The sequence below is a fragment of the Protopterus annectens genome, chromosome 4.part0 (genome assembly GCF_019279795.1).
Source record: "Protopterus annectens isolate FY-2018-M chromosome 4.part0, PAN1.0, whole genome shotgun sequence".
NCBI classification, from domain to species: domain Eukaryota; kingdom Metazoa; phylum Chordata; order Ceratodontiformes; family Protopteridae; genus Protopterus; species Protopterus annectens.
In genome coordinates this window covers 1,043,741,829-1,043,763,435 of record NC_056733.1, presented here as the reverse complement: position 1 = coordinate 1,043,763,435, position 21,607 = coordinate 1,043,741,829, and positions in this window count along the sequence as shown.

Sequence of the window (21,607 nt, the reverse complement as noted above, 5' to 3'; positions counted from 1 at the left end):
TATTCTGGAGTCATAACTAAGAGTATACTTTAGTCAGTGAAACAAATAAAGCTTGAAGAATGACATGACTTATTGTTACAAAAGGTAGACTCACACTATGTCTGGAATTTATTATGTTAAGGTGCAAAGTGCAAATGCTTCAGTTAATTATCTGCTAATGGTGCTACTGACCACATTTCACAGCTCCAGGTTAACTGCTTCTACAACCAACAATAAAAATGTACACAGTGCCAAGAAACCTTTGACTGCAAGTGCAAATAAAATAAAAGTGAAACCTTCAGTAAGGGACATACCTGAATCATAATGGTATAAATTTTTTATCTAATGACTTTTTAACACATATTCTAACAGGGTACCTATGACATGTATGTGGGTACGTATGTATGTATGTTTGCATGTATGCATGTATGTATGCATGTGTGTATGTGTGTATGTATGTATGTTTGTGTGTATGTGGGTATGTATGTATGTATGTATGTATGTCTGCATGTATGCATGTATGTATGTTTCTGAGCTTTGACGTATGTATTGGCATTTGTTAACTGGGAAAGTCCCACTGAGTAGTACCATTTTCAGCAGAGGCCAGGGAAGAAAAGCTGCATGGATTGTTTCTGTAGGTATTAAAAAACAAGTAGTCTCCGTGGTATTCCCAAAGTCTCAAAACAACCCACTTAACACGTATAGTGGGTCCAAGAACAAAATAGTGTAAGAAACTTCTCTGTGTGGAAGATTTTCAGTCCATATATCTCTAGTTAATCACTGTATATTAATCAGATCAGACAATAGTAGTAGAAGTAGCAAACTTAAACTCGTCTTAAGTCAAAACAAAACAAAACAAAAAATAATAATAGAAAATATATAATTGTACAGCATTACTAAGTATTCAAAAGTAATCCAAGCAGGGCAGGCAGTCTGTTTCCAGTTGAAAATCCTTTATTAAGTACACAGACAAGTGATGCAAGTAAAACAAAAATAGAGTAATAATTTCCTCACAAGCTTTCTAAATATATATATATACTTTTTATCAGGCAAGGGAGTGATTTATTGTGCTGTAAAACAAAGTGTTATTGGTACACATGTTAAATTCACATCCCTTCCCCCATCAGTGTGACATTCAAGCTGGTCCTGCCCTACTTAGTAGCTGTCATAATAATATAACCCTTATGTACTTTAAATAAAATTTATAATGATGTGATACCTCTTATTTAACCAGATTATTAAGTAGATTATTGTCTGTGATTTTATCTATACAATATACTACATGGTTGGAAATATATCAACCTTAGTCCATTTGGCAATCACAAAATATATATAAATATATACATATACACAATGGGATTTTCCGAGGGGAGATCCTCACGCAAAACCAGACAGGGGCACAATACAGGACCACCAGGAAGCTGCCACCCCGACATCTCATTCCCCACCATCCCAATCCCCTCTGGCTATCAACACTCCACAGAAGCCTTTGACATCACAGAAGGATCAGGACAGGAACATAAGCCACAGAGGCAACCAGAACTGACAGAGAGTTCTACAGGATGAATTACATGACTACCAGGACAACCGGGACAACAGACAACCAGGAGCAGCAGCACCTTCACAGAGTCCAGTTTCTTCAGGAAGACCAACATCAACAGCACAGACATAAACCACCACACCAATACCAAAGCCAACACCAGTACCAGAACAAGAACGACCACCAGAGCCCCAGAGCTTGTCCCTCGTACCAGGTCCCCCCCTACCACAGCCAGAGTGAAGAATACTACTACAACCCACCGAGATTCCAGAAAGCAGAGGAGGAATTCCAGAGGTCTCAGACTCCATTTACGAACCCCCAGGGAGACAGGAGAACCAAACAGTGGACAGGGGTGAGGGAAATACAATACCTGGGCAATCCCGACTGGAACCCCAACTACAACCCAGGTCCCAGGCTCAGACCGAGGAATCAGCAACAATAACAGGCACAATAACAACAATAACAGGTGATCCACTTATCTGCAACCACTCTGTTAAAGCACTGACTGAAGATAAAAAAAGTGTGTTGTCCAAAGGACTTACTTTTGTACCAAGCTGCAGGAGTGAGGCTGCTCAGGTACTTATAGACCTTAAAATGTTTGTGAGGAAGCTCAACTTAAGGGTAAAGTTTCATGGCAAAAGTAATGAATTTGAAAATAAGCCTACTGATGAAACTATAAAAAGGCCTAGCAGCTATTGTCCACCACTACATCAAACATTAGCTGCTTTCGAAGTGAAATGTGAGATGGATATCAGGAAACTCCTTAAAAAAACTCCTAAGAAAAAACTTTATAACTTAACACAGGGAGAAAGAAAAGCATTGATTGAACTAGACAATGATAAATCCAGATGTGTAATGAAATCAGACAAGGGAGGAGGTATACTTGTGACTGATACCACTAGCTACAACCAAAAGATAGAGAACATGCTGGAGGATAACAGATTTTATGAGTTATTTACCGTGGATGACATAAAAAGAGCATATGATTTATGGAACACTAATCTCTCCACATTATGGGAAGAAAAACTTATTACTGAAAATCTTTATAATTATTTATGGAGCCCATGCCCACTTTTACCTTACTTTTTTGCAATACCAAAGCCACACAAGAACAGAGAAGACCACCTTATAGATGGGTGGTAGCAAGTGCAGGTTCCGTTACTGAAACCACAGCCATTTACATTGATTACTTGCCGAAACCTTTAGCAGAAAAGAATAAGGCATACATAAGAGATTCAATAGATTTTATGAGGAAAATAAAAAACACTGCAGTGGAAGCTGACAGTATTTTATTAACTATTGATGTGGAATCCTTGTACACAGTGCTCCCTCGCAATTACTGTATAACAGCAGCTATGGAGTCTTTTAAGAAACATAATCAAGTTACACAGGCACAATTGCAAAAGTTAAGCAAGCTCATTAATCTTGTACTGGACTTCAATTTCTTTACTTTCAATGGCAAGGCACTACAAACAAAAAACTGGTATAGCAATGGGGGCTGCCATGGCTCCGAGCATAGCTAACATAGCCCTGGGCAAGTGGGAGGAGGACTTTATGTTAAACAACACAGACTACATGCAGCATATCACATGCTATTTATGTTTTATTGATGACATCTTCATTTTGTGGGAAGGTGACACCTTGCAGCTTGGAGATTTTATCACTTACCTCAATCAAACAACCCCTTTCCTGAAGTTTACCTCTTCCCATAGCTATACTTCAAACACTTTCTTAGATATGCAGATTTCCAAGGACACCAACAATAACAGAATCACCACTGATCTATTCAGAAAACCAACGAGGGTTAACTTATTACTCCACAGTAAAAGTCTACATCCTACAAAAACCAAGTATAATGTAGTGAAGTCCCAAGGTTATAGATTAGCTTGAATAACCACAGAGATGGAACCATTTTTGAGAAACCTGAACAACTTAAAGAATGATTTTCTAGTGAGAGGCTGTGAAAGTCTGATGTTAAAAAACATCATAGAACCCATCATAGAACTGAAAATGACTGAAGCACCTTCACTTAACCTCCCCAGTTGGAGAATGTTAAGAAATTCCACAGAGAATAACAAATGCAAAAATAGATGCATTCTGACATACACTTTGGATTATCACAGTATCAAAAATGTTATTGAAAAAAACTGGGATATTGTCACAGGAAACCCTTTTCTGATTAACATCTTAGGTGAAGTCCCATCCTTTGTTTATAGGAAGGCCAGGAACATTAGAAGTTTTGTTGAATTTAAACCTAGACCATATGAGAGAAACACTAAATGATGTGAAACTAATTGCACATTTTGTATATTTATACAGAAAGGTGATAGTTTTTATTGCCCTCATTTAAAGAAAATCATTAAGACTAGTGCAGCGGGTGACTGTAATACTACAAAAGTAATTTACAGGTAACAGTGCAATGAATGTGATGCATTCTATGTGGGCAAGACTGTTAATAAACTCAAACGTAGGATTTCATGTCATCTGTCAGAAAACAAACTACTACTGTTCTGAGGTTTCGTGATTCTGGTCTTGATCTTCTCGGTTTCGGTGTTGTGGTCTTTCGGTTATTTCAAGTAGACCCATAATAACAATACTAACTAATTATACAATAATATTTTATAGATAGTTTTTAGGGTTCTTATACACATACCGGAAGAAGTCTAGAAGGACGAAAGCGATCTTTGTTAACAAAAGGTTATGAAAATAGAATATGATTTTTACAATTGATATTTTACATGCAAAGTGTATATGTATATATTTATATATATTTTTTGATTGCCAATTGGACTAAGATTGATATATTTCCTGCCATGTAATATATTGCCTTGGATAAAATCACAGACTTAATAATTTACTTAATAATCTGGTTAAATAAGAGGCACCACATCATTATACATTTTATTTAAAGTACATAAGGGTTATATTATTATGACAGCTACTAAATAGGGCAGGACCAGCTCGAATGTCACACTGATGGGGGAAGGGATGTGAATTTAACATGTGTGCCAATAACACTTTATTTTACAGCACAATAAACCACTCCCTTGCCTGATAAAAAGTATATATATATATATATATATATATATATATATATATATATATATATATATATATATATATATATATATATATATATATATATATATATATATATATATATATATATATATATATATGTATATATATATATATATATATATATATATACACACACACATACATAAAGCTTATGAGGAAATTATTACTCTATTTTTGTTTTACTTGGATCACTTGTCTGTGTACTTAATAAAGGATTTTCAACTGGAAACAGACTGCCTGCCTTGCTTGGATTACTTTCAAATACTTAGTAATTCTGTACAATTATATATTTTTTATTATTTTTTTTTTTTACTTAAGATGAGTTTAAGTTCGCTACTTCTATTGCTATTGTCTGATCTGATTAATATACAGTGATTAACTAGAGATATATGGACTGAAAATCTTCCACACAGAGAAGTTTATTACACTGTTATGTTCTGTATGTATTACTGACAACTGGCTTCTTGAAAATGTTTTATTTATATTGTGGATATTTAACAAATATCTCTAAATCCAAACATTTAATGAAAATATTAATGTTGCATAATATAATTATATTTATGAAAATATTACAAGGAAACCCTACTTGAAAGCTATTTATTTTTAGCTTGTTCAAAAAGAAATAACTTCCGCCTTCCCACCAAACTAACTTGGATATGGTCAGTTTAATAGTAATATTACTAATCATAACCAGTGAAGGCTAATAATAACGATGATGCATAACAGCATCATCACAAGCCCTTTCACTGCATGAGTGAAGGATAATAATAGTGATAATGATGCATAACAGCATCATCACAAGCCCTTTCACTGCATGAGTGAAGGATAATAATAATGATAATGATGTATAACAGCATCATCATAAGTCCTGTCACTGCATGCAGATTGTGATCCATATACTCCTACCTAGAGGATACCGCATTTCAGTTGTCCACACAATTCTTATTCCAACATGTACCACCTAGTGTTTGCACTACTGCTAATGACCCCATATAGCTTTTTTGGTGAGGTTGAGGTGGAAACCCTACCCATTTACTCTGGGTTTGGAAACTTACGAGGACAGTGACCTAACATTCAACTACCATGTGTCCACTGTGTAAAGTCCTTCTATATCTCTAGATATATTCTCAAGCTTTTGATATAATTCCTCACTCAGGCATAGTAGAACGGGTCTATATTATAACATCAAAGTCTTAAAACTTTGAATGTTATAATATCGAACCCTATGCACTGAACGCTGAAAATAGCAAAGCTAGAGAATATCAACTACTTTCCTAGGGAAAGTATTTGGTGGGCTGTTTCTGCAGCTTTGCTATTTCCTCGACTGTGGAGCGAAGGTTATGGACCGGGTTAAGGTAAGTGTACGAATGAAGGTGAGTGTGCGATAGAGATCTTAGGGTTAGGGAGCGGGTAAGGTGAGTGTGCGATAGGAACTTTAGGGTTAGGGAGCAGGTAAGGTAAATGTGCAATAGGGATTTTAGGGTTAGGGAGCAGGTAAGGTGAGTGTGCGATAGTTAGGGACCTTAGGGTTAGGGTTGGGTTAAGGTAAGTGGATAGCTAGTAGTGTATGTATGGTTTAGTGTAGGGTTTTGTGAAGTGTATGTGTGTGGATTATTTATTTTGGTATGCTTGTGTTGTGTGTATGTTTGTTGGAACACCAAATTTTTTCCATGGGAAAAAATTCGCTATTCTGACTGTTCCATTTTATGGTCTTTCGACCGAATGGGTTTGATATTATAACAGTCAAGTTTTAAGACTTCGATGTTATAATATAGACCCTAGTAGAACATCTAAATAAACTGGGAACATGTCACCCACTGGATTGCCAACTGGCTCACAGATAAAATGCAGATAATTAAAATAGGGGATGTTACCACCACCAAGAGTCCAGTCACCAGTGCAGTCCCCCAGGGTTCTATGCTGGACCTTTCCTATTTGGCATTTTCCTTTCTGAAGTAAAAACCAACACCAAAGGACTCTATGTGACTAAGTTTGCAGATGACTGCAAACTAGGAGCAGTAGTCATTGAATCTCCAAATGACTTAGCCATCCTACATGAAAGTTTGTCTCAAATACATTACTGGGGTCAAAATTATAGTCTAAAACTTAATGCCAAAAAATGCATTATTGCATCTTTTGGAAAGTCATCTACCCCAGGGGAACTATCACATCGACAATACTCCCCTAAGAGTTGACCCAGTTGCTCAGGATTTGGGAACTTATGTGGACAATGTCCTAACGTTTTACCAACATCTGTCTGTTGCTGTAAGAAAGTCCTTCTATATTGCACAGCTTATAAACAAAGGGATTGTGTCTAGAGCTAGAGATGTCATTAGGCCAGTCATTGAATATACTGCTCCCTGTAGCATGTATCTGTCCAGACACAAGCAACAACTGGAATGCCCAGAGAAATAACTTACTAAAAGGATACAAAACCTAAACAATATGTCCTACATGGACTGATTCAAAGCCTTATCACTATACTCGGTATCTTACAGACTGCTAAGCTGCGACCTGTGTCTGGCATCCAGGTCATCCTCCAACCTAATACTGATGGATTTACTGCATATCAGCAATACAAGTGGCATCAGAAATATATGTTATAGGGATCTAAACTTCTTCTGCAACACCAGGAGACTCCCTTCCATGTAAAACAATGCTCATCCCTGTCCATATTCAACTGTGACTTGGATCTATGGATGGTAATAATTTACCTCAGGACTTCTAACTGTACTACTAAAGGACAAAGGTAGCCCCTAAATGTTTACCCCATGCATGTGTCCCCTGAAATTATCTATGACATGATCCCATTTATTCCCATTACAGATAACATATAATTATTGACTATGGGATTGCTAAACCCAATCTAACACCAAACAAGATACATTAATTCAAGTTCCAAAAGGGAAAGTAGCAAGGCTTAAACTGGTCTGCAAGGGCAGCTAACTTAGTACTTACCTTTGAAATACCCAGAATGTTTTTGGGTGGAACCACATTAAAAAAAACTGTCTCCTTAGAAACAAAACATAAAAGAAAAAAATGGAACTCCAAGCACCATGGCTTAAAACTTTAGTAAACTTCAGTAATAAAAAAGGTAAGCACTTTTGCGGAAGACAAACCCGTTTCTTCTGATCATATAAAAAAGTTAGATAAACCACTCACATATATATAAAAATTCAAAAAGGCATTCTCGAATGAAAACAATGTTCCAATCTAAAAACACAGCCCACTGGAGCAAGGAACTGGCCAGTTGAGATGTGCTATATCAACACACCACTTTAAAAACATGAATATTAAAACAGTGACATAGAAAAGCTATCATAACGAATAATATCATGAAAAAGGTACACACCTCTCTGACATTTAACTACTAATGTTTAAGGGGCCGAGAATTAAGAACTGGGTTGAAAAACACATGTTCAGTCAGCCATGGAAATACATTTTCTTCTAAAAGAAGTATCCATTTAATTTCCTTCTTTTCAGTGGTATTCTTAAAGTCCTCACCCCTCAAATTTTCAGACACTAACTCTAATGCAAGAAACTTAAAACTGTCTGGTCCCATTCTCTATAACATGTTGAGCTAATGCACTCATACTCTTCTGATTACATATGGCCCCATGTGTTCCAGAATCCTTTCTTTAAACATTCAATTGATTTTCCTAATGTAGAAAGCTTCACACATCATGCATTTAGCATAATATATTAAATTCTTGGTCTTACAATCTGCATAAAAATCAAAACTAATTTCTTGCTTAGTCTGTGAGTATACCAGAGAGGTACAAATCCTTTGAAATAAAAATCAGCTTGGATAACCCAGCAAAACCTGTTACAGTTAGGAACTATTCTAAAGCAAACTACATCCTACTAAGTGAAAAATTGTCAAAATTCAATGTTCCAACTAACCCTGAGTTCACAACAGCCTATGCAGAATTGTTCACAGAAACACTATACAAAGATATAAATGGCTGCATAGTGACTGCTGTACCTACCAGAAGTAAGCCTAAAACAAACCCCAAAAACAATCAACATTAGTGGACTCCTAATCTTAGCAGGGTATATGACAAAAGAAAAAAAGTTGTGGCTAAAATCAGAAAGAGAACTTTCATAATGACAAGAGTTTAATAATTAAACTTAAGAGAAAACCAACAGGATTAATTAAATCCAACAAGATCAGTTATGAGGTCAAGATAGCCTCTCAGGCTAAGGGCAACTGGAAGGCCTTCTTTCTACACCTATATCCAAAACCTTAACGGTACCCCACAACAGTCTGCATAACTGGTAGTAATGGTACCATCATCACTGAGTGTCAGCAAATTTGCTGGCCAACAAATTCAGTTCAAACTTCACACTGGACACAAGAAGTCAAGATTGGTGAGACCACCTCCAGCAAGAGGCCGGTTACTGGCAGAGTACCACAGGGCTCTGTGTTGAGCCCATTCCTGTTTGGCATCTGCTTCTCAGAGGTCAAGGCTAATGTCAAGGGTGTCTGGCTCACCATGTTTGCAGACAACTGCAAATCTGGAGCTATCTTAAATTACCCCATGACACCAACATCCTTCAAGAGGGTCTTGTGCAGACAAATGACTGGTGACAAAGGCATGGATTAAAACTCAGTGGAAAAAAGTGCATTATAGTGTCTTTAGTAAAATGTCTACCCAGGCAAATGATTGGATTTCTCTAAGAGTTGATCCAGTATCCAAAGATCTGTGGACACATGTAGACAGTAATTTGGCCTTTGACTAACAAGTGGCCAAGGTAGTAAGAAAATTATTCCATGTTGCTCAACTTATAAGTAAGAATTTGGCATCCTGGTCCAAGCAAGTTATAGTACCACACTACTCAGCCCTTATTAGACCCATCATCGAGTATGATACTCCCTTCAGTGCGTACCTGACTAGGCATATGCAACAGTTGAAATGCCCAGAGGTTCCTTACTGAGAGAATCGAGGGTATTAACGCATTGTCCTATACAGATCACCTCAGGACCGTGTCTCTGTACTAGGTCTCCTACAGGTTGCTGAGAGGCAGTCTGTGCTTAGCATATAAGGCATCCTTAGATTAGTCCTGATGGAACTTTCTGTACATCAGTAAAATAAACAGCACTGCTAGATCTAGGGATCTCAACTTTGCTTGTGACAACAGATGAAAAGTCTACGTAGGCATTGGTTATAGGTCAGGATCAAACCCTGTACTTTGTACTTGGAAGACAAAAACCTTGATCATTTTGTCAGTCATGTCATTGCTAGAAATCAGTAGGACTTGAAAATTGTGATAAAAGTTAAACCAGTTGAAGAGGTTAACAGCTTCAAGAATCTGGGAGGGGAGGTTGTGGAGAAGGTAAGTCTGAATGAGAAAGTCAAAGCTAGAATCAAGTGACCTACAGCCAACTGGCACAATGTGTCAGGAATACAGTGAGAGAGAAGAATGTCAAAGAAGATGAAAAGCAATTTGTACAAAACACTGCTGAGTCCATTACTTCTGTGTGATACAGAAACCTAGATAGTGATGGCAGAGCAGCTGAGGAAGCCAGCGGTGATGGAGATGAAGCACCTGAAATGGAGGTAGGATATGCTCTGTGGGACAGATGAAGAAATTATGATATCAGAGCAGACCAGAGTAGCTCCAACTGCAGAGAAAGTCGAACAGAACAGATTATGGTGGTTCAGGCTCATGTGCAGAAAGCAGAAGGCGATTTGGTGAGGAAGATTTGGAAGAGACAGGAAGAAGGCAAAAAGAAACAAAGATGCCCAGCAAAGAGATGGATGGATTGCATGAGAGAAGACCCACAGCAGTCAGGCATGACCATCAAAAAGGTAGCCGAGTGGTTTGAATTGAGAGGAGTGGTGGCAATTGATGCAACACCCCGACCCCATGTAGAACACAGGAAAAGGGGGGGGTAGATCATGAGAATGATGGTAATGCCCCAACTGTTTTATTCTTCTAATCCATATAAATATATCTTGTGTAAATATTCTTCTTTCTCCTAATACTGGAGACAATTTGTAATTAGAATTGTGAATGTGGGCTAAATGCTGTACTTCTTTTAGGATGCTATAATGCACGATACAAATGTAACCTAGCAATATGTTTTTGTGAATATAGTGCAACTGAATGTAACATGATTAAATATTTGTATCTGTACTATATCTGAATGTAACTGTTTTCTCTGACACTTGGCTTTCCCCAGGTCATGGCTGGAAATGCTCCGTTCACTTACCCTCTTATCATACAAAAATGAGTAAGTAACATTATTGATTATGTTCAGCAATTAATTAATAGCTGTTATTTTTAGTAGTCATTGTATTTAATGAAAAGTCATACTACGATAACCATTTTATAGTTACAGTAATAGTTCTATATTCACATATTACACTTCTTTCCCTTCAGAAAGAGACAATTAGTGTATCTAGTCTGTATTGTAAGTGCATTTTATACTGGTGGGTGTGTGATTTATCTTTGGCAGCAAACCTAGCTATTTTATTGTAGCAAGTGGAGAGTTTGTTCAGGTCAGTTTTATTGATTTTGGTTAGAACTGGGCAGGCATAGAGCAATGTTGATAAGAGATGAGTTCTGGCTATGGTAGTCCCAGACTTGGGGGTAAGGAACTGTTTGCTACGATACAGTCATCCTAGCTTTTTATGGACTTTAGAGATGGTTTGGGGATATGTGTTTATTGTATTTAACTTGTTGGTCAGTAGTGACACCTAGTAGTTTAGCCTCAGCTGTTGAGGTGATGAAGGTGCTATTGGCCATTAGCCTCTCTCTCTGCTCTTCGTAGAACAATTTAAGTGTTAGCTACCCTTTCAAATGCATTCCCTTCTGCTTACATCTGTTCTAATTCCTCACCTGATAACTCATACCAGAGATGTTGTGTTCCAACTTCAGCATTTTGCATTTGTCTACTCTGAACCTTAACTACCTTTTGTCTGCTCAGACTTTTCACCACCTTCCTTAGGCTCTTTTACTGTAATTTACTGCTGCACTGATCTTTGTGTGATCAGTTAAAAGGCTGATCCTGTACTCCATTCCCTTAGATATCCCTGAAACAGGGACACTGAAGAGTACCAGAGCCAAAACTTACCCATGAGGAACTCAGTTACTTCTCTTATTCCTAACACCAGCCATGAAACTGTACCCTCTCATTTCAGTTATGTAGTGATCCATTTCTTCAGTTTCTGCCATACTTACAATGTTTGCAGTCTTCTGATCACCAGTCTGTGCAGGATCACATTAAAGGAACTTGTAAAGCACACACAGACCAGTTGGACTCCTCTGTCAAGTTCTACTATTACCCAATAAAAAAAAACAGCTGTAACTCAGTGATCCTCTTTGCCATAAGCTAACATTGATTGTTGTTCTGGAGATTGCTGTCCTTTAGAAGAACAACCAACCATTCCCTAAGGATTATTTGCATGACTTTCCCTGTCACCACTGTTAGGCTAATAGACTTGTACTTTCCCAGATATTTATTGCCCCTTCCTTATACAAGGTCACCACCAGTCACACTCCACTCTTCAGGTATCTATCTCCCAGCCAGTAAGCTAATGAATGTCTCTGTCAAGGGATTTATTAGAAAAAAAAAGGCCTGATTTCTAACAGTCCTCAGATGTAGCCTATCTTTTACCTTTGTCTTATCCTACCTTAAGGCAGCCAGGTCCCTCTCTCTCTATCCTCCATCTTTATCCTGGTATCCATAATCTTTCCAGTGCTTTGCCCAGTCTGCCATTGCTCTTTGGGTACATAGCCTGTGGTATGGCTGAGTTGGAACAGTGAATTCATGTGAGGGTTTAGTTTGTTTTGGAGCTCATGTAAGACGCAGCCCAGGATACCATTTGGTCCCATTGATGCTGTGTATTTGACTTTGGAGAGGGCTGCTTTCACCTGTGCATCTGTGATGTCTGGGGGACTGCATTCTTCTGGGATAGACACAGGCCCTCTTGGGGGGGATGGGAGGTGAAGTTTGTACTGAACCTGTCCACCAGGATGTTGGCAATGTCTGTGGCTTCAGTGTATTTTGTGCCATTTTGCACCAGCTCAGAGCAGATCTGTGAGCTGCCACCCAGATTTTTGATGTAGCTAAAGAACGCCTTGTGATTATCTTTAAAGTCTTTGGCGATTTTTCTTTCGAAGCTGACCTTTGATGATTTTATGAGGGATCGAAGTTTCTTGCTAGTACTGATCAAGGATGCCTTCCCTTTTTGGGATTTTGCCTTGTCTTGTAATAGTTTCCTCCTTCTGTTGTATAGCTTATTTATGGCCAGGGTCCACCAGACTGGTCTCCTGTTCTTGGAGGAGTGAGTCTTGGTTTTACTTGGGATGGCATGATCCATGCATTCCTGTAGGTGCTCATAGAGTGCCTTTGTAAAGGATTCTGTGGTTTGGGTAGCATTTTCCATTAGCTTGGCTAATTTGGCTTTGAAACTTTCCACCTCGGTCTTTAGAAGTTTGCTTTTGAGAAATTTTTCACAGTGGTTTCCTTGGCTGGGGGTGGGGTCAGGATGTGGATGTCCATTGTGATAAGTTTATGGTCTGATCTTACCAATGAGGGATTTACCTCTGGTGTGGAACATTGAGCCCCCATGTTGGTGATGACCAAGTCCAATATGTTGTCCCCTCTTGTGGGAGTGTTGACCAATTGTTCCATGGCATTTGAGTTTATAAACTCCAGGAACCATTGGGCAAAAGAGTTGGGACTTGAGTAGTTTTCCCAGTCAATGTTTGGGTAGTTGAAATCCCCCAATATCATGGTGTTTGGTGAGACCTTCATATTCTCCAATGTTCTCAGGAATGCCGCGAGAGGATCCTGAAACAAGGTGGGTGATCTGTAGCAGGCTATGAACTGAAAAGCAGTTTTACCTACTATTAGTTGCACATAGATGGTCTCTGTTGCCTCATGCAGTGCCACTAACTTGGAGGTGTGGGTATCCTTGATGAAAATGGATACTCCCCCACCTTTAGTATTCCTGTCTGAGTTCTGGGGCCGAAAGGAATGGTATGAGTTGAATCCTGGTAGTGCTGGGGTGCTCTCTGGAGCCTTGAGCCAGGTTTCTGTTACCGCACAGATATCGATTTTCTCCATACTGAGGAGTGCCTCGAGTGCGTGCATCTTGATGTTTAGACTTCTGGTGTTGAGTAGCATTATCCTTAGATTTTTGTTTCTGGTATTGTCTATGGAGGTGGGTTTGTCTTTTGAACCTTGCTTAAAAAAGGCACTATGGGGGTGGCAAGAGCCTTAGCCAGTATTCAAATGCCTAAGGGTGACAGGTGCAAGCTGTCCCTGGTGAAGCAACGTGGCTTGTCTAGCATGTCATCCCAGGCTGACAGACACTGGATCCCCTTTGAATGACACCAATAGCTTAGCCAATTGTTAAAATTGATCATTTTGTCTTTATACTGCAGCATCATTCTTGGTGAGGGCAATATGCTACTCAGGGTCAGGGTCATACCAGCCTGGGCTACATGATCAGAGAGCTCCTCTATGTCTCTTTTCATGTAGTCCAGGGAGGTATGTCTCAGGTCATTCACACCAACATGGACAATAACAGAGTCATATTTGTACCTGCTGTGGAGTGACCTGAGTGCCTGTGTTATGTGGTGGATCCTGGCTCCCTACAGGCAGCTTACAGTGACCCTCTCCTTGTTCAGTCTGGTGAGTGGGACGTCAGTGTGCCTGACAATAGAGTCTCCAATTACTAGTGTATTAGGTGTGTTATTTAGCCTTAGGGGCTGCGACTGTGTGGCACACTGACTTCATGAAGTATGTGATCCGTGTAAGTTGTTGTGGGGTAGCGGTTGTTTGGGTGTCTGCTTTGGAGGTCTCTGCTGCTTTGGCAGATTTTTATTTAGAGCCTCTGAGTATGTTTTTGTGAGTTTATGTGTCTTGTTTGCTGGTGCATTTGGTCTATGTGAGACTGGTTGTGTGGTGCGAGTGGTTTCCTTCTCCACCTGACTGACTGTGCCAGTCCTGGGTTGAGAGAACTCGGCCTCCAGTTTGGCTGTATATTTGCATCTTTCTTCATGAAGAGTAAGCTATTTATTCAATGACTCCACTTCTTTTCTGTATTTTATTATCACTCTCCTTACCCCACGGTAGTGCAGCAGTTAGCATTGCCACCTCACAGCAAGAGGTTCTCCAGTTCGATCCTTGACTGGGGTGCCTTCTGTGCGGAGTCTGTATGTCCTCCCTGTGGTCGCGTGGGTTTCCTCTGGATGCTCCAGTTTCCTCCCACATCCCAAAGACATGCTGTAGGTGGATTGGACACTCTAAATTGGCCCTAGGTGTGAGTGTGTGCCTTCTGTGGAAGGTTGGGCATCAAGCTGGCACCTCAACACCATAAAACTCCACTGCCAATCATGAGCAGACAGGTGATCCGCTGTGACAACCCCTAACTGGGAAAAAGCTGAAAGAAGAAGAAGAAGATTATCACTCTCCTTACACAGCTAGGTCTCCTCTCTTTAAATCATAGCTAGCTACAGACCCCCTTCCATGAGTCAGGATGCCCACTCCACCTATCTGGACTTACTTGAATCCATCAGGATTCAACCCTCTACCCTGATCCTGGGTGACTTTAACTACCCAACCATTGAGTGGAAGACCTATTCTAGCCCAAATATGAATGCCCAGAGATTCCTCAACTTTGTCAATGCCAATGCATTGGATCAGCTGGTTGACACCCTATGAGAGGTAAAAATATCCTGGACCTGGTAATAACCAACATGAGTAGCCACTGTAGCTCCCCTACAGTGTCATCCTCCTTGGTAAGATCTGACTATAAAGCAATCACTTTCAAAGTCACTATCTCCCCTGCCCCCCTCCCCCATCAGGGTCAAACAAAAAAACTTTTCCAAAGCTGACTACAATCTCCTGAGAGCAGGTATAAGCAGTTTTACAGCTACCATCCCTTCAGTTGGAACTAGCATTAATGTGCAGGCCTGCACCAAAAAACTGTATGAACACCTACATAACTGTATGGACTCATTAATATCTGACAGCACCAAATCATCTTCCTCAAGGAAAAGTAAACCTGTCTGGTGGACAGCAGCAATAAACAAACTCTATAATAAAAGGAAAAAATTGCTGTCCAGGACCAAGAAGGAGCAGGTGCCAAGTTGGAAACAATCTCTTCTTTGTCTGAACAAGCAAATAAGGTCACTGGTGAAATCCTCTAAGGCTAACTTTGAGTCCAAATTGGCCACATCCACTAAGGACAATCACAAGGCCTTCTTCACTTACATCTGCAATCTGAAAGGTAACATCCAAATCTGCTCTGAAGTGATGGTCAATAACACCGCATACACAAATGCTGCAGATATAGCCAACATGCTGGCAGACAGGTTCAGTGAAAATTTCACTCCCCTGTCCCCCCATCAGTAAACCAGGACATCCCCAGCACATGCCCCCTCCCTTCATCACCAGGGAGCAGGTGTTTAATGCCCTCTCAAAGGCAAAAAATATAGTCTTCATGGGACCTGACAACATCCCTGGCTGTATCCTACATGAACTCAGGCATGAGCTCTCAGCTCCATTACGGACCCTAGTCACCCAAAGCCTGAGCACCAGCTTCATCCCGGCCAAATGGAGGACAGCTACTGTCATCCCTCTACATAAAGGTGGAGCATTCACTGACCCAGGCAATTAAAGGCCCATCAACCTAACTAGCCTGATCTGCAAGGCGATGAAATGCATTATCATGGACCTTATAAACAAGGACATTGGCAACTTCCAAATGCCTGACCCCACACAGTGTGGTTTTGTCAAAGGGAGATCCTGTTAAACTTGGTCAACTTCTTTGAAACAGTCACTAAAGCCATGAATGAGGGGAAGACGGTGCACACCATCTACCTTGACCTTGCCAAAGTCTTCAGTACTATTCCCCACTTGGGCATAATAAATAAACTCTCCCAGCTAGGCATCAACCAGTATGTTACCAGATGGGTAGCTAACTGGGTCACTGATAGAACCCACTCAGTCAAAATTGGGGAAGCCACCTCTAATAGTAGACTCAGAACGAGTGGTGCACCCCAAGGATCGGTCTTGGGGCCTCTACTGTTTGGGATGTACCTTTCTGAGGTTCAGGCCAACACCAGTGGTCTGTGGCTGACCAAGTTTGGAATGACTGTGAGCTGACTGCTGTCTTAAATTCCCCTAGTGATGTGAACATTCTCCAAGAGGGCCTTATCCAAACTAATGACTGGTGCCAGAAGCATGGCCTCAAACTGATTGCCAAGAAATGCATCATTATCCCCTTTGGGGAAATGGATTCCCCACTAATTATCACATTAGTAACAACTTACTAAGCATGCAATCAGTTGTGAGGGACTTGGGCACCCAGGTTGATAGCAACTTGACTTTTGACCACCATGTTGCCTCCGTTTTACAGAAGGCTTTCTACATGGCCCACCTCATAAGTAAGGGTATTTCATCCAGGAACAAGGAGGCCATAACATCCCTGTACTCCTCCATATCAGCAGCTGGAGAGACCACAGAGGTTCCTGACCTGGAAAATCCAGGGTCTCAAACACCTATCCTATACTGATAGGCTAAAAGCCCTGTCCCTCTACTCAGTCTCATACATACCACTCTGAAGTGACCTGTGTCTGGCTTACAAGCCCATCTCAGACCCAGCCTTGATGGAGTTGCTACATATCTGTAAGTCAAATTCCATTTGTGCAACCCACATGCAAGGCCTCATCCTGGTCTGTGGCATTAATAAAACTTGTTGTTGGGATAGATTTGTGTCCCAGAAACTCCCCTGTTTATGCAATAGACTCCCTCTCCATGTCAAGCAGAGTACCTCTCTAGCCCTCTTTAAGTGGAACCTGGACGACTGGATAGGAAACAGAAAATACACCTCTGGGATCTCACCTGTGTCCCTGCTGGACAGGGGAAACAAGTGCTGACTTTATGGGAACATGAGCAAAATTCTTGGTTAAGTTTATAAGGGCCTCCTGGCTAATAATCTAGTATCATCCTATTAACCTATGAACCTATGAAATATGCATAAAATGCCTTTATTCCCATTTTGTACTACTTCTGCCAAATCCCTCTCTACTTCTGCATTACTGTCTCTGTTCGGCTTTTCACACTTTTGCTCACCTTCTTGTTTTGTGCATTTTCTACCTCCCCAAACCCATCTTTCCACCTTATATATGCTGAATTTTCATACCCTTAATGCTGATGTCACTTTTCTGTTTATTTTCTAGTACTTACATATTTATTTATTAATCATGAAGGTGTGCTTGTCCAAAGACTCTTTTCAGCCATAACTCAGGCCATGGGCAGGATAACTGAAAAAGTAAAGACATGAACTAGGAACATAAGGCATAAAAAAGTCAGGCAGAAGAATCCAATAAACACAAAAATTCAACAGATACAAACATCAGTTTTTAGGATGTGACATAACATGATGGCAAGGTATATTTACAATGTATAGATCCAGAGATTGAGAAACATTTTGTGAGTCACACTAGCTGAATTTGCAGAAAGAACGACCCTGGTCTTGGTGGTGACAATTCAGGGGAACATAGAGCATGAATGTGGTAGGCCATGAAAGGCCAAGGCCTGAATTACATACAAGTAATTTGTAATGACATGGAAATGAGAAGCATTATTACAATGGAAGATGCAAATGAAGGCAAAAAATATGGCAACAAGATTCATAAATGTATAAATTTTATGTGATGGGATGCCACTGTCAGACCTGCTGACCATAATAAAATTGTGGTGTTAAGGGACAATCAGTGTGAAAAGGTGTAAAGGGTAGCCACTGCCTTAGTAATTATGTATATACAAGAGGCTGTTCTCACTGCTGGTAGCCATCCTTTCACTCCTAATACCACGCCCTCAGTGCTACAGAAACAGTGGACCACTAAAATGTGGGTAGAGGCACCATGCAGGAGTTGGTTGAGAAGTGTCACTCTCAAATGGAGTCCCAGGAGTTTTTAGTGCAGTACCTATTCTTGCAGGTACAAAGGTATTTGTGGCTTTGAGAATATTAGCTATAGGGATCTTTCAGTGACCAGCAGTGGACACTGTGGTTGTATCCCAGTCATCTGTCTCAATGATACTCCATCAGTTTCTCAATGCCATGCTAGAGCATGTGGGGAAATATATGTGGTTCTTGTGCTTTACACGGGTTACCTCAAATTATCTATGGTATGATCCCAGTTATTTTCATTAGGGGTAATATATAATTATCGACCATGTGATGGGTAAGGCCAATCTCTAATCAAATGGGATAAGTCAATCTGAGCATAAAAAGGAAAACTGGCTAGGCTTAAAATGGGCCACAAGGGCAGCTAGCCTAGTACTTAGCTATGAACCTATCAAACTATGAGAGAAACAACACCTTGTGGGTATTGTATGACATAGCCCATTTCCTTGAGTTACTGGGATAAATTGACTGTACCCACATCACAATTAACACCCAATCTAGAGAGCAGGAAAAAACAGTACATCAACCATAAGAGATTCCACTCCAGCAACTGCCAGGTGGTCCATAATGCACAGGGTATAATATACAATTTGTAGCCACCCAGGCAGTGCCCATGGCTCCCACATCTGGCACACATGTGACTTAAAGTAGTGGTTTGTGCAGAGTCTTTTTCCAAAAGGCTATCTTACTGGTGATACTAGATAGGCCTAGGAACCATGGGTAATGACACCAATTATAAATACACAGACCATGACAGAGAATGCATTTAATACTAGTTTGTCACAGAGAAAAGTTGTTGTCATACATGCTTTTGTACTGCTAAACACCCACTTCTGCTGTTTAGATGTCTGTGGTGGTGCACGCCAGTAAAATCTTGATAATATACAGTACTGCACAGCATGTTGTTATGCAGTCAGATGCCACATGGAGGAGACATTCAGGAGGAGGAGGGAGTTCTGGAGTTAGTAATGGCAGAGGTCCCTGATGAGGAACCTGTTGAGATGCCCCCTACTGGAGATAACAATGCACTGCAGCATGACCCTGGAACATGCAGTAAAATGTTTGTAGCTTGCAGTACTGTACAACATGTTGCTATGCAGGCAGATACTGCAGGGCAGAAACACTCAGGAGGAGGAACCGAATAGCTTACATAGTCTTGTAACATTACAACTGCTCACGGAAAGTGGAGAGCATAACACTGTTTAACAAAATTGGAAGGAATGTTAGGACTGCAGCCAATATACTTACAAGTCATATAAAAAGGCTAGTAAAGTACAGTGTACTGATGTGGTCACTTTTATAACAGCCTGTCAAAAATCAAGTCATTGAAATGGATTTTGACATTCACCATTAAATGAGAGCTAGTAAACACACAGTCCAATGAAAATCCTTGTCTGTGTAAACAATAACAATGTGTTAAAAGGAACAACAGTCCCAATCACCAACTCCTCATTGTGCCTTTGCCATCCTGTATGACCTCTAAATGAATATCCTAGCAGCATGACTTTTATATTTTACAGATGGCTAAATATATATTGTACTGTGATAATATTTTTCTGGTATAACAATGGCTAATAAACCTTATGGAGGGAGGTTCTGACTGGAGCTGACAGTCTGCATTACATATTTTTTCATGATGGGGGCAAGGTGATACGTTGTCATGACACTGTTGAATTTTGGAGACGCATGCATGATTTTGTTCCATGCTACTCTTACACAACTCTGAATTACTTGTTATCACTGTAGGGCTACTCAAATGCATCAGCAAAGCACTTGTAACTCTATGGTGACAATGCCTCTGAATCTAGAACTCACCAGCAAAACACTTGCAACTCTATGGTGACAATGTACTTGAATCTAAATTCACCAGCAAAACACTTGTAATTCTATGGTGACTATGTCTCTGAATCTATAACTCATCAGGAAAGCACATATAACTCTACAGTGACAGCGTCTCTGAATCTAGAAACCACCAGCAAAGCACATGTAACTCTACAGTGATAGTGTCTTTGAATCTATAACTCAACAGCAAAGCACTTGTAACTCTACAGTGGCAATGTGTCTGAATCTAGAAGTCTCCAGCAAAACACTTGTAACTGTATGGTGATAATGTCTCCAAATCTAGAACTCACCAGCAAAGCACGTGTAACGGTATGGTGACAATGTCTCTAAATCTAGAAATCAGCAGCAAATCACTTGTAACTCTGTGGTGAAACTGTCTCAATCTAAAACTCACCAACAAAGTACTTGTAACTCTATGGTGACAATGTCTCTGAACCTAGAGTTTACCAGCAAACCATTTTTAACACTATGGTGACTATGTTTCTGAACTTAGAACTCACCAGCAAAGCACATGTAACTCCAGTGACAGTCTCTGAATCTTGAACTCACCAGCAGAGCACTTGTAACTCTACAGACACAGCATCTCTGAATCTAGAAATTCACCAGCAAAGCACTTGTAACTCTCCAGTGACAATGTCTGTGAATCTAGAACTCTCCAGCAAAGCACTTGTAACTCTATGATGACAGTGTCTCTGAACCTAGAACTCACCAGCAAAGCACTTGCAACTTTACAGAAGCAATGTCTCTGAATCTAGACCTCTCCAGCAAAGCACTTGTAACTCTATGGTGACAATGTCTCTGAACCTAGACCTCAACAGCAAAACACATAACTCTATGGTGACAATGTCTCTGAACCTAGAACTTACCAGCAAAACAATGTAACTCTATGGTGACGATGTCTGTGAATCTAGAACTCACCAGCAAGGCACTTGCAACTCTATGGCAACAATGTCTCTGAATTTAGAACTCACCCACAAAGCACTTGTAACTCTACAGTAGCAATGTCTCTGAATATGGAACTCCCCAGCAAATCACCTGTAACTCCACAGTGACAATATACCTGAATATAGAACTCACCAGCAAGGTACTTGCAACTCTATGGTGACAATGTCTCTGAATCTAGAACCCACCAGCAAGGCTCTTGTAACACTAAAGTGACAAATTCTCTGAATAATCCTTATAGTCTTCTCAGTGGAGCGGATGTATTTTTATTTGCATTTTATTATATTGG